Below are 12117 nucleotides of genomic sequence, written 5' to 3' on the forward strand. Positions count from 1 at the left end.
CTGCAAACTGAAACTCATAGAGATCAGAATACATCCTGTGTGGTAGGCAATAATCAATACAAACATAGCACCATATGGGCTACTCTGAAGAAAATTAACTTAATAATCTTAGCCAGACCCAGTATACTCTTCAGCCAAGTCTCATGGGAAAATTAAATCATAGAAGGACTTAATTTTCTCCATAAATATTGCTTTGCATAAATAAAAATCTGCTAAAGAACCACTAAATACTTCTCATGGGCATGTTCTTTGGAAAGAGAGGAAAAAGAATTGGATTGTTCATAGATGTCTGGAGAAATATTTCAAATCCATGCCTGCTTTAGTATTTGTAATGTGGGAATTGAGAATGAAAGGTAGAATTTGGAGTAACAGGTGATCTTTGCTTAATTAGATACTCTTGTACCTAGAATGATCACGAATTATGTGTCAGACAGTAATTTATTTTATACTTGAGTTTAGTGACAGTACCATTGATTCAAATGAAAGCTAATATCTGAAATTCTGGAAAAAGGATTGTTTGTTATTCTAAATCTGAAGTATTTGGTAATTTGTAAACCAGAGACTTCTCCAGGTAGATTTCAACACATATTCATGGTCATGGTGAGCAAATTTTTTCTGCACAAGTTATTCTATAAGTATCCATTCTTTTACATTCTTGTTAAGCAGCTGTTACTGGTCACTTTTATAGAGGAAAGTGGATTAGATAGTTCCTCTAGTTTGATCTATGTGGCCATATCTTTTGATAGCAGAAACGTGGAGAAACATCTTCAAAAGAATTGGAATTGACACTGCTATCTCTTTTCTCTATGAATCTCTGTCTTGTATGAATCTGTTACTATTTATTGTTGTTCAATGAATTGTGCAAACTTGGAGAAGGTTAATGGAAAAGTGAGAAAACATTAAAGCACATTGACACTACAAAATGAAACATGATGTAAAGATCTCCAGGTAAGCAGAAATATACTGCGGAAACTTGGCTAAAAACGCTTATCCATGTGGCAATATTATATGTAAAAATATCACCAAAAGCCAGAGAGAACGTGAAGGCCTCCTAACACCTGGGGAGAAAGTTAGTTTCCAATGGCAATAATACAGTAGATTATAAACTGTAATTTAAAGTTAATAAATAAACTTTAATGCTGCCTTGCAACTGCAAACTTATTGCACAAAAAATGGAGTAAGAGATCTTAAGCTGAAGAATTCCCATATCAGTATAATGGGTCACTCTGGTTGGTTCCTCTGGTAGACTTTCCTGACCTTGGAAAAATAAAGCAAAGCTTCTTTCTTTATATTATTACCACAGTAATAAAAGTGATGCTATTTTTTTGAGTGTTTGTGAGTGACAGCTATTTTTACATCTTTGTATTTTGCAAGAAGGCTTAACATTTTCTTTATGGTGAGTGTTAAATTACATAGTAGATGTATGCTATCTGTTTGGCTACCTTTTACCTACGCCCATTTGACCTTTAATTCTCCAGGTATTTCTCTGAAAAATACCCAACCCAGTAGAGGATGGGTGTGCACAGTTATTTGGGATGTTATTGTGAAGCCAAACAGAGCCCAAATAAACTCAAGGATTTAAGAGAACTTCCACCTGACAGGGCCTCACAGAGATCAAAGAAGGATTGTTAGCCAGTTATAAAATGCAGCAGCTTAAGCTAAAGCCCTGGCGGTGCAAAACTGTTGAGATGAGCAAAATTTACCTGCCAACATCTGAAATGGAGGCAAATTACAAGTTGATAGGGTTACAGGAAAACTTGTTAACCTCAAAACTCTTCCACTGACAATTGTAAATATTCAATAGGTTTACATATATTTCTTTTCAAAGGAAGGCAGCCTGCAAGGTGGCCTGAAATACTAAAGCTTAGCCAAATGATAAGTATATCAGTAGTATTTCCCTTTCTTGTAAGCCTCTTTTCATAGAAAAGTGATTGCTCATGCAAGCTGAAGAAGCAAATAACGTGAATGGTTAGTCCAGAAGATTGTACGTGATTTAAAAGCCAGGTTTGTTAGTAAAATGAATAAAATAAAATAAAATAAACTAAGTGGTCAGCATATGTTGTGCCCTCTCTGTATTTGGTATGCAAATGTAGCTTTTCCTACAAAGACTTTCTCCTATAGTTCAAGGTACAGAGATTGATGCACACAGCTCTGAATGCTCCTGAGCCTTTTAGCCTAGAAGGCCAAAATGTGTCACCTGAAGATTGCAAAATACAAAATGATGTTCATGTGGCCGTGCCAGAGATGACTGGAACATGCTTTTGTCCAGGGGTCTTACCAGAAATATGCTCAAATTACAGATTTAGCGCAAATGACCAGAAATAAAGCTAGAAAATGTGGTCAGGATACAAATAGCCAGAAGCCAACCTTTCTCTTCTTTTTACTTCTTTCTTGGGCTGAAACGTAACATTTTTCTTCTGTAAACTGAAGTCATACTAATATTTATCTTTCCTGATCTTTTTATAACTGAAAGCTTCTAAGGATGTAAGAATAGACATAACCAAGTTCCAATGTCCCTGTGTTCTCTAGTTTTGGCTTTATAGACAAAAATCACAAAAATTGAAGGCTAAAGTTGTCACTGTCTCTCCAGGGGGTTTATTCATAGAATTATATTCCTACTATGACAGATGTTCTAGCTTCTATAGAAATTAGGGTTTATGGTTCTTAATAAATATAAATAAGTATATTTAAAAACATTTTTCCTCAGCAGAGAGAAATAGTAGTTGAAAAAATTGTACTTTGCTTTTAAAAATATGAGTATTTTCTAGTGGAAGTTAATATTCTGAAGCACCTAGCCTTGACCTTTAAGTATTTGACAACCATCTTGTCAAATGTCATTGAATGCCGTGTTAGACTATAAGGATGAATCACAAAAGGATGTTACTAGGAGATGTACTTGCAAAGCCAAAACGATATGAGTTAAAAATCATGGAGAATAGAGGTAACAGTAAGGCTATTAAAATTTTGACTGTATAAATACTATATTGAAATGGCTGATAATACAAACACAGTTTCAGAGTACTTAAAATCTCCACCACATCAAATTGAGTTTTAGTGTGAAGGATGGAAAAAAAATATCACAGGCCATAATGGAAATGTGTTTAGGTGGTGTGTGTAATGGAGCAAATTTTATGGGTGACTTGCTGCCCAATTCCCAGCATATTGTGTGCTATAAAGAGAATCTGTTTAATCTGTTTGCATTTCTTGTTATCTATTTGCTTTTTAAAAGAAATACAAACCTGTGTCATGCTGTTGCCTACATTGTCAGAGGAGTAACTTTTTCAGTGTATTTGACTACTGCAGAGAAACAGCTAAATAGCTAAACGTTTGCACAGACATCAGTGTTTAATTGCTACTCAGTGCCAGGATTGTGAGGACTTGCAGCAGTTAGTGGACAAGACTAAATTTCTGTGGGAAATCAGCAAGCTTAGAAAGTATGTTGCTAAAATCAGAAAATTAGGCTAGGGCCTTTTGCTAAAGAATGTTCTTGAAGAATACTAATTGTCCTTGGAAAACTGTCTTTCAACAATGATTGAGTGGCAAATACATGCAGATGCATGCAAAAGAACTAATTCAAGTACAGATCGGTATGTGTATTTCTCATCTCATTCCTGTTGTACTCGATTTCATATCGAAAGCTGATATTTGTGTCTACCTGAACAAAGTTAGTCACTTCTTGGTAATTCAAACCTTTGCAGAATGAGGACTTAATTATTTGGGGGCTATGCATGCAAACAGCAGTTTCTCTGATTGCGAGTTAAGTTTAAAACAATGTCTCAGTCCTCCCCAGAAAATATTAATGAAAATAACTAATAACTAATGTACATCACTGAAAAATAACTTCAGCATAAGTCAAGAGATAAAAAGCAAGATGAAAAATTGATTTGGAAATGTGTCTCTTTTACAAGTACAAAGTGTTGAATCTGATTTTGAAGCTGTTGAAAGACAGGAGTAATGCAAAATATTAATGAAAAATAAAGAGATACCCACCCTCAGTCTCTGCAATAATGAACTGTGGTAATTTCCCGAACTTTATATCAGCTACTTTTTTGTGTGTATGGAGCACTCATTAAATTTCTTGGAATAATTAATAGATTTGATGAACAGAGCTTTCTTCCAAACATCTCAGTTAACAGTGCCTTGCTTATTCAAATATGTTACCAGCAACACAGGAAATCACAAGAGCGATTCTTGTAACCATCACTGATTGAAGTACAAGCAGTTTTAAAAACATTTTGTTATATTGCCTTACTATTTATTCTGAAATTCATTATCTAAGCAAGCATAGAAAGATAATGAAGTTTTTATTTGCATTTCTTTGCAAACGGAGAATATAAGTTCATTGTATTAGTAACTTTCCATGAAAAACACCTTGAAGAATCCCCAAATGTCAATTTATTATCTGCTAATCTTCCAAACAGAATGTTTCTATCTTTTCCTTATTGCTAGCTACATGTTCCCACCTCACTCTTTACAGCAGTTTCAAAAGTGCACAACTTTGAAAGTTTGCTGTCTGTATTAATACCAATAAATTTATTGGAGTCATATGTTCATAGGATTAATTAGTTCAGTTTGCTGATCTGACAAGAAAACCAATCTTTTTTTTTCAGTTGGTTAGTTTTCTATCAGATCAGTCGGCTGAGCTGAGACACCCTGAAGCCACACAACCATTAATGCAAAGGAATGGGCTAGAGCACACAAGTGGAGACAGAAATGAGGAGCAGAGGTGCCCTTTTTGGTGGCCATTAGACTGGATTTTACCCAGTCTGAAACTGCACTCTGTGACAGCCAAAATTACAACAAAAAAGACTGATTCTCTCATACCTCACATCACAGACTTGGTTTGTTCAGCAGCCTTTTGAGCATAGATGTAAGTTCGCTGCTCCTAATCAGCAGAAGACAAATTTATCTTTCTACATCTTACTCACTGGACTTGTAGTGGAAATAGTGTACTCCAGAGGTGACAGTCAAACCAGTCTGCTTTTCACCTTGCAGATATATAACAGTCAAGTACAAAGAGGAAAGGCACTTCTTCCATTAGGAGCTGTTTCATCCATTCAGATGACAGATTACAAAAGAAACACTATTAGGTAGGATTACAGAAAAATCTGTGCTTACTGGAAGTTTCCTCCTAAATTCTATTAGCAGATGATTAGCTTTTTGTGAAGTTGGAAGAGAATTTTTCTTCCACCTACTGTTCCCACGTGTGATTGTGGCTGATCTTGCCAGCTCTATATTTCCAATATTTTAATAAACCTTACTAAATTCATTATCTGAAATATGTAATGTGGGAATGAATTAGAAGGGTTAGTTAATGTTATTATTATGTGAGTTAAAAGAGAATTCCACTAATTGATATAGCAAAACTTCTGAGCATCAGACATCAAAAGTGAGGAAATCCAACAATAAGCAGTTTGCAAGCTGGGGCAAAACAACAGCAGCCAAGGAGGAAAAATATGCTGTAGTTTGCATGGATACTCAGTTTTTGGGAAAAGGACAGGAAGAAAACGGAAAAGAGGTATCCTGCCAACAAAAACCTTGTACCTGTACCTACATGATAACAGTAGGGTAACACAGCAAGGTTCTTCACTGAGACTGTATGTTATTGGAATGTACTACTGAGGACTCCTTAGCAGGGCTTGAGTAACTACTGCCTTTCTAAGCATTTTTATCAATATAGCAGATGCAAGAACTATTTATCGCTTCACAGAACTGTGGAAGTTTTGTAAGTTGTACCTATATTTGCTGGTACATAAAGTTAATTATCATAAATTCAGAAAGCATCTTTCAAAGGTGCATTCATGGTAACCACATTTTATAGCCTCTCTAGCTTGTCAGGATGAACATATATCAAATATTAAATGCTGCTAGCAGTAAGATCTGGGCTTAATTACATAATGACCTGTACCTACCCTTCTGGTTTTCATATGATTGAGGTCAAGCTGAGTACACTGATGTTCTGAACCAATAGCTTTGCACACCATGCATTGTACCATCTTCTGGTACAAAATGGGTGAAACAGTGATGAACAGGACCTTATGATCAGCCTACAGCTAAGAAATGCATGCAATAACCTTTAAGAACACCTCACAATATTCTCCCAATAAAGAAAGAGCTTAATATTTTATTCAGAATATATTCATTAAACATGATTTAGTTCACCCTATTTAGGAGCCCAACTGATAGCTTATATTTAACCAGAACTTACATCACAAGTGCTTTTGCATGCTCTGGCCTTTAATTCAGAGCATATACACCTGCATGGGTGGAGCTCAGTAGAGTGCAAATGAGATAAAGAGCTTTAAGCCACTGGCATGCTGTAAACTGTTCTTAGCTCACGTGGCTTCTGGCAAAAGGGATTGGCCTGAATACTTCTAGAACATCTGCAGTACTGGGTGTACCTCTCATTTGCGTGCTTCATGTTCCTTCGGCCTTTGTTCCTGCAGCAGGATGCAGGATGTCCCTAGACTTTTGAGAGATGTGTTTCAGGTTAGCACAGCAACCCCAGAGTGATGCTTGTGCAATGAGACCTATGGCCAGGCAGGACTTTGGGGTGAGTGTGCATAGATCTTGGCTTTATAGGGAGTTCCTGATTTTAAAAGCCTCTGAGTTTTCTTTAGAGGAGCAAGTTTTTATTAAAATGAGAATTGCTGATTCTTTCAGTAGAAAGTGACAGTCAGATAGAATAAAGGTGGCTTATCCTTAACTCTCTTCCTGATAATTGTATTTTTGACAGGTGATGGGTTTTTGCTTTGGCCAGTTTGGTGGCCTTTTCAGTTTCATCAAATGCTGTGCAGCACAATCTGCTGCCCAGCAAGGCCTATTTATTGTCTCCTTCTCTTGCATTATGTCTATATAGACAAGCAGTGAAACAGAATATAAACAGATCTGGAGAGAAAACTGATTGATTCTGAGGGCCCAGAACTCCTACTGTGCATGTTCTGGAGGTTTTATTTCAGACTAGCTCTAGTCCGGTCTGCATGCCCATTAGTGGTCAGAGCACACTGACCCAGGTTTATGTTGGCATTAAAAAGATGCACATTTCCTGGTTTAGCTTCATGTAAAGGGATCCATTCTGTGTGGTCTAAGACAACTCTGTGGTGCAAATCAGAGCATGTTAAATGAGGAATATGAAGACATTTGTACCAAAAGTGCATTCCCAATCCAAACAAAAATGCTAATGCAGACTCACTGTCAGTTTTTGCATGAGTTACAGGTTCTTACCTCCTTGATCTAACTCTCATTTATTCACCTACTACACCTGTGCTTGGACATTTTCTCCCTTGAGAATGAAGAAAGTTGCTACTCAGTAATCTCTTTCTCTTTCTAGAGGGTTCTGCCTAACTTGTGAAATCTTGTAGAGAGCCGAACATAATATCTGACAATATAAAAAAAAAAGTCTATCAGACAATGTGTTTCACAGGGAATTTCTTCCACAGCCAATCAATTTGCCTTTGTAATTCTTTTTGGTTTTATGAACTTAGTTTGAGTCAGAGGTGATGAGGTAGCCCGTATCTGTAATAGGGTAGATTAAAAAAAGTATATGAAATAGGCAAAAATAATTCTGAAGAACTTTTCTCTAGCAATTCAGGGGGATCAAACCAAGGGAAGCTCACAGGGTGGGGATTTCTGATTAACAACCAGGATAAATAAAAGCAGCTGAATAGTGTTTTGGAAATGTCTGGAAATAGCCTGGATATTGTTGTTGAAATAAACAAAGTGTGGGGGTAGCTCAAGCAACTTAAAACTATTCAGTTTACTGTTATAATTATGTTTGTAAAGAGACTAGATTTGGATTAGGCACTTAATGCCATTTAAAAATATTTTGAAATCTTTATCATGTATCTCAAGATCTTAAATACAAAGTTGCAGTTTTTCTTAGCCTGCACAAGGAAAGTTTCATTCAGTGAAAAATCTTCCATAAAGAAAAAACCCCCTTAAGCCCGTCTGGAGAGAAGCTGATTGTATTGCCTTATATGTTTTGTTCTGGGCACCTGAGCAGAGAACAATGCACCGCTTTTCAGTAGAACAAAAGATTCCTTCATTGCCCAACCACTGGGAAAGATGACAGCTGCAAAATCGGAGCCTCAGAGGACAGGTAGCTTGCATGAGTCCTAATAGGAAATGGACTATTCATGCAGACTTCAAGGTCTAACCCTATCTACTTCAAACTGAAGTAAGATTAGCTTCCTTTACAAACATGTACATGTTTAACGGTAATCCTAGATGATTATGGTTGTTAGAGATCAGATGCAAAAGTAGAGAAACAATGTGTCATACATTGGTCTGTATGAGACAACTTTTAATATACTAAAATGAAAGTTTTAATATACTAAAATATAAGTGTTAATTCTCTCTGTATGTGGATTTGTGCTTTTAAAATTCAATTATCTCAAGTAAATGCTATTAAACAAAAGATATTAACAACAAGTTAGCACATTTTAATTCCTTAGTTCTAGACTTTATGTAGTTTAAAAATAAGACTTAGGATAAATGTTAATTGAGGTTTATGTTTAAGTTCTTGTGATAAATGGAAGCAAGTTGGTAGTGTTTTTGTTTGTTTGGTTGGGTTTTTTTGTCAGAAATATATTACTAGGTTGTAACTGTATTTCAGGCTTTCTGAGAGTTGTAGTGGAAGAAGGTGACATAAAGGGATGGTGAATGACAACTAGATACCAAATTGCAATACTAGGAGAGTTCAAAGGCAGGGGCCTGACTTTTGCACCTGCCATTCACTGCAGATGTCAGCAGGTTTGCCATTGCTCCCTATGTCTGTGAGTCATGCAAACTATAATGGTTGTGTAAAAAACTCTGAGGGCTATTCCTGCTCAGTTATAGTTTTTGGTTTTTTTTTTTCCCCAGGAGTTTTCAATTGTAATTTAAAGCTAAAGTTTGAACCTGTAGGAACGTATTTCAGGAAAGTGCATAAAAACTGATTATGACAGATTCTGTAAATTCTTAGCAGTTTCTGTTAAGGCAGTAGTTTTATGCTAGATTTACACAGATTTAACTATGAATAGGATGTGCCTCTTCATTAAAAGCTTTTTCTATCACTGGCTAAACCCAAAGAGATTTAGAAATAGGATTCACAAATTTGCATTCCTATTTTTCATGTTTTCTAAGGTGAATATAGAGAGATTGTGTGATAGGTGACTGTAATATTCACAATATACTAACCAAGCAATTTGAAAAAATAAGTTGAGATGAACTGTCACACTCGCCTTCTGAGTTCCTGCCTGTTGGTGCTGGCACATGTTTATACACACAGTTTCACTTAAACTGTGATTGTTGCAAAGGGAGTTGTTTTCGCATGTATAAAACAAGTGGAAGATGGAAGATCTATCAGTTCTGCAGCTGTCATGGTGGAGCTGGGCTTCCTCTGTACAAGCAGTGTTGCAACATCTTATGAAAGGGGATTAAACCGTAGGAGGGAATGGACAGAGGAGAAGAAATAAAATATTTCCAAGGCCCCAAAGGCAGGCAAAGTAAATCTGCACAATTTACATGAATTGCAGCAGCGTTCTTCAAATTCAAAACATCTAAACCCATGTTTTTCCCAACTACTCTCACTATGCTATGATTTTTGATGAAGCAATGATGATGGTATCTACTGCAAACCCGTGTGATCCTTTTATAGTTTCCTTCAGCAATCCTTCATGCTTTATTATTTCTTCTAACTTACAATTAGTCCCACATTGTCAGTTCCTTAGATTAGGGACTGTCATTCATTCTTTTTTTTTTCCCCCTGGTGAGAGATCTAGTACATATTTGAATGAAAAAAATAATTGTAATAACCATAAAATGTCCTGTTGCATGCTATGCGAAGGTCTCTAGGTACTGAAGAACTTGTATTAAATGATGAATTTTTAAATTTAGTGATTTTAACATACAGTAATTCTGAATACTTATATGTATTTGTTTACATTTTCTCATGAATCCTGTCTGTCTCTGCTGCCCATGGGAAATATGTATAAGATCTCCATCCATCTGAATGATGGTATGTACAGAAGTCAAAACATTATGACCCAGAAATGGCCAAAAGAGCCACAGCAACAACAGCAGGCAGCCAGGAATAGGCCACCTGCGCTTGCAGATGCCTTCTGTGAGTCATAGCACATAAGCTACGTGCTACCAGACTTTTATATTACCTGTGAAAATGAAAAATCCAAAAGTACTTCAGTCCATATAATAATGAATTTTTGTGGCCAGTGTTTTAGAGTTTGTTTGCTCATTGTTTTGCCGCATATAGGGTAAACTGGGAATTTTGTAATTCTTAAAGTTAATGTGTGTTATTAATTGTAAGTCCATAATACCTTATTCTTAATTATGAATTTTCTAGTATTGTTTCTATGCAAGCACTTGAAAAATGTAAAATAATAAAGGCAATCTCAATTTCAAAGAAATTGTGAAGTAGATTGTTAAGATTTATGCAGTTTAAGATTGAGGTAGAAAGAATGATAATGGATGAACAGAAGGAACAGTATGATGGTAGGGAACATCAGCTTGGAGTCACAATTTTTTTGGGTGGGGGTTAAGTAGAGTGGTAATGAAATAAAATGAATGTGAAAAAAATGGATGTGGAATGGAAGAAAACACAGTAGGGCAAGAAAGGATGAAAAGATGTGGAGTGAAGTTGAAAAGAAGAGACTGTTAAAGAGGGAGAGACCAAAGAGTGACTAAAAATCCAGTCCGAATTGCGGATAGTCCTCTGAATATCATGTAGTTTCAGTTAAGCTGTTCCTGTTCATGCTGTTATTCTCCTTAACAGCCCGAGTCTCAACGGTCTGACATGATATTTTTTTTTTTATTTTTACTGTCTGCTGTTTCCTCAGTTATGAGTGATGGAGGAATTTTATCTGCAGTCACTTCAGCTTAAAAAGGGGGAGGTGTTGACAGGCTGCTCTTTGCGTGTGGTCCTCTTGCTCTGGTGTTCAGTTGGCTATTTGATCTGGCAGGGCATGATGCAAGAGTTGTCTATTTTCTAGGCTGTGAAGGAGGATGGGGTGTTTGCAGTGCTGGTAGACCTGGGGCCTTAAGGGAGGTTACTGCTAAAGTCTGTATTTTATTGGTAGGCCTGTAGGAAGGATGTGGGGATGGCCAGGTGGCTTTGTGTGGTCACTGAGTTAATGCAAAGTACTTGAAAGTTGTGCTTATGGTTTTTGTTCCATACGTTTATCAAAACACATTCCATAAAAATGGAGGAAAGGAGTGAAAGCTGACAGAAAGACCACAAGACTTTCTTCTTCTAGATGTGTTTCCATAGCAACTTTATTCTGTGGTACAGTGGTTCTTCAGACTTTAACCTTTCTTTGTTCAGAAACTGTCTCATTAGAAGCTGTAAATCTTGTTCTGAGCATGAAATGTGTCTTCTGCCTGTAGACCCAGACAAGAAATACAGTTGTGGACTAGTGAGAGAGAGAAGAATGTACTTCCAAAAAACTTAATGTTTCATAGAACTGGTCTGTAACTGGTAACTTTTTTTTGGTATGTGTAAAACTGGTAACTTCTTTATGAAAAAGGATACCATAAAATACCTATGAAAAAACTGCAATATTTTATGGAAGTATGAAGGAGTCTGAAGAAAGTAAGGCCTTTTAAGGTAGTTCTAGCAATTTCCTAATTCTGCTGTTTCTTAATAGAGCTTTACATCTTATATCACTGCTTACCAGTGATGTTTCATGTACAGGGACAAAAAGGACAAGAAACTCATTAGTACTTCTCTTGTGATGTATGTTTGTAATTTAAACATATCTCCTGGGAGGGTGTAAAAAATGTCTGCCCCTATATCTATTAATAGTAAGTGAACAGCATGAGAAGGCATCTTCTTGACAATTGCCTACTTCGTAAATGGTGTTGGTGATGGACCTTTTAATGAAGAAAGTCAAAGACCATCCTTGGTCTCTGACAACATATAATAGTAAGTAAGCTTTTGACATAAGGATTGTTAATACAGAAAGCCAAGGCATCTATCTTCTTGAATAAAAGTCCTTATTTTATCCACTCTGCATTTCCTTTAAGATCTTGGGTCAGTTTGAATGTGAATCCAATGATCCCAAATTTTAAGTCAAATCAGATATCAGATGGTATTAAATACTCCACCGTTTAACATCCCCCCCC

Source organism: Egretta garzetta, unplaced genomic scaffold (assembly GCF_000687185.1).
Source record: "Egretta garzetta isolate BGI_Z169 unplaced genomic scaffold, ASM68718v1 scaffold46, whole genome shotgun sequence".
In the NCBI taxonomy this organism is placed as follows: domain Eukaryota; kingdom Metazoa; phylum Chordata; class Aves; order Pelecaniformes; family Ardeidae; genus Egretta; species Egretta garzetta.